At 37.1% G+C, this 3,100-nt stretch overlaps 1 pseudogene; it reads left to right on the forward strand.

Moving 5' to 3' along the window:
* Positions 1-402: 402 nt before the first annotated feature.
* LOC126716904 (probable pectinesterase/pectinesterase inhibitor 41) lies at positions 403-2,204 on the forward strand (annotated as a pseudogene).
* The last annotated feature ends 896 nt before the right edge of the window (positions 2,205-3,100 follow it).

A 3,100-nucleotide genomic window follows, 5' to 3' on the forward strand; every position in this document is an offset into this window, starting at 1 on the left:
AGGCGCCACACCGGTGTCCTTCGTTGAGCAAATCTTCACATTCCACGAGTGATTCCATCTGCTCACTCACTGACGGATTTGTGTTCCATCACTTAATAAAACAACTTCGTATGTTGCAAGAAGCACTAGAGACCATGCCGCACTACAAGCAGCAAGCGGGAATCTTATTCTACAAAAATCGAGCAGTGATTGCACCAACATCTTCACTAAAACAAGTGCTCTTAAAGGAATTTCATGATTCAAAAATGGCGGGTCATTTTGGAGTGTTAAGAACCTATAGAAGATGTCACAAAATTTCTATTGGGAAGCCATGAAGCAAGATGTTCGGGTTTATGTGGCAACATGTGACGTGTGCCAAAGAAACAAGAGTGATTCACGTTCACCCGCCAACCTACTCCAACCATTCAAGCCCTCGAAGATTGTCAGATTTTAGCTGACTTGAACGTGGATTTTTTGTCAAACTCTTCCTAAACTATCAATTCTACAGACAGTTTAAACAACTCGCAAGCTGAGGATTTGTAGACATTGCTTAGTGCTGCCTTTAACAAACCAAGAAACATGTTCTGATGGCCTTCAAGTGGTAGCATCAGACCCTAGTGTTACAAATAGTGTATTAGACCATCTCTCTAATGGGACTGTGCTTTATAGCATATCTCTTGCACTTTGCAAGCATGGTTAGGTTCTTGAGACAGAGAGAGATTACTAGCAGAAAGGAAGCTCATATTTTCCGATGTGGAAAACGCCAAATACAATCTTTTCCCAAGAATGTCAAGCCCTGATGAAGAAACTAATGAGTCTATAACTGGGAGAAAGCTGTTTCAAACAATTCCAGGCAATGTATTAGTGAGCCAAAGGGTGGTAGTGAACCAAGATGGTAGTGGAAACTTCACCACTATCAACGATGCTGTGGCTGCTGCTCCAAACAATACTGGTACTAGCAATGGATATACTTTGTGATTTATGTGGTAGCTGGGGTTTACAGTGAGTATATTTCCATTGCTAAGAACAAGCAAAATTTGATAATGATTGGGGATGGTATCAACCGGACTGTGATCACAGGCAGTCACAGTGTGGCAGACGAATGGGCTACATTCAAATCCGCAACATTTGGTAAGCTAATTAAATTGCAACTTTAGACGTTCTGTGTTTGTATGTATATTTTAATTTCTTTCATGTTGAGACTCAAAGAAACAACTTAATTTAGTAATATACATTATTTTATAGTTGGGAAACCACATGCTCCCTTTTTCTTGAGTCAAATTAATTCAAACTTTCAATCTTAAGTTACATTAGGAAGCAACTATAGAATTAATCATCTAAGTCATACTCTTAAGTAGTTAATTATTCACTAAAGATTTCATAGGAAACTATATGATACCAACCTCTTTTCTTATGAACAAATATTACAGCAATAAAAGATCTTTGATGATATATACATACATACACAGTAGTCTGACCCAAAATACTGCTTGTGATGATCTATAATTTTATGGGCTATAATTTCTATTACAGCTGTGGTCGGGCAAGGATTTGTTGCTGTGAACATGACCTTTCGTAACACAGCAGGAGCAATCAAGGCCCAAGCAGTGGCAGTCCGAAATGGGGCAGACCTGTCCACATTTTATCGCTGTAGTTTTGAAGGCTACCAAGACACATTGTACACGCATTCTCTAAGGCAGTTTTATAGAGAATGTGATATTTATGGCATAGTTGATTTTATATTTGGCAATGCAGCGGTTGATTTCCAAGATTGCAATGTTTATCCACGACTTCCATTGCAAGGACAATTCAATGCTATTATTGCGCAAGGCAAAACAGATCCAAATAAAAATACACGCACTTCCATACATAATTGTAGCATTAGGCCAGCTAATGACTTAGCCTCTAGTAATGGAACTACAAAAACATACCTAGGGAGGCCATGGAAGGAGTATTCAAGAACAGTTTATATGCAATCTTTTATGAATAGCCTAATTGACCCCTTAGGTTGGCTTGAATGGAGTGGGACTTTTGCCCTTAGTACATTATATTATGCAGAATATAATAACACAGGACCAGGATCAAACACTAGTAACCGGGTTACATGGCCTGGTTACCATGTCATAAATGTGACAGATGCAATTAATTTCACTGTGTCCAAATTTATACTAGGAGATGCATGGTTGCCAGCAACTGGAATGCCTCACGCTGGTGGTTTGCTATAAATTGCATATTGAGATTTGTTAATGTATGAAAGAACCTCAATAATATAACATTATGTCCTGAATTTGCATGGTGATTTTTTCAAACAAGCATAATCTTGTTTTGAATGTTAAGGGTTTGAACTTTCACCATAGTCTTTCAATATTTATTTATTATTTTCTTCATTTTTGGTGGAGACTATTTTAAATCAACAAATCCTTTTATGTGAGTTCCAGTTAACTCAATTGGTAAAATCTTTGATGTTGAATAAGAGATTTGAAGTTCAATTCTTACTTACATAAAAAACTAATTGGTATTTTGGTTTGATGATAAATAGTTATTATTAATAACGGACGTCATAAGTTAAAACCTCTTAAAAAGAAGGGGGGGGGGACAATATTCTAGGATTGTTTCATATGAACACTGATATGAATGGTCTAGTCTAGCCCAGAAAGTGGCTTAAGTGATATGGGAACTTTACCTTGAGCACATTGTGATATGGTCAGTAATAGTAGAGGAACTATGGGCCTGGGCCATTGCCTTTTAGGTGGATCAAGTGGTCGAGTTATCACATTTTTCAAGGTGCTACCTCAACTCATTTATTCACAGATGGGCTATCAAATTATCCACAGGTACTGTGAACAAGTATCACGGTGGGTTTGATCAATTATATATCGCATATGTTAGATTATGTTATCCTTGGGCCCAAACTCAATTGAGCCTACTCTCTCCAAAAAAAAAAATTTCTTGACTCCACCTATATATATATATAGGCATCCTATACATTGTGCATTATTCATAACATTTAGTTTCAACATTGTATTAGAGCTTTGGCTCTAACAAAAATTTTCACTTCTTTTCCTAGGACTGTGTCTTTGTTGTCGTTCAAACGTTATTAAAATAAGCAATATAGCATTCT

Source organism: Quercus robur, chromosome 3, assembly GCF_932294415.1.
Source record: "Quercus robur chromosome 3, dhQueRobu3.1, whole genome shotgun sequence".
NCBI classification, from domain to species: domain Eukaryota; kingdom Viridiplantae; phylum Streptophyta; class Magnoliopsida; order Fagales; family Fagaceae; genus Quercus; species Quercus robur.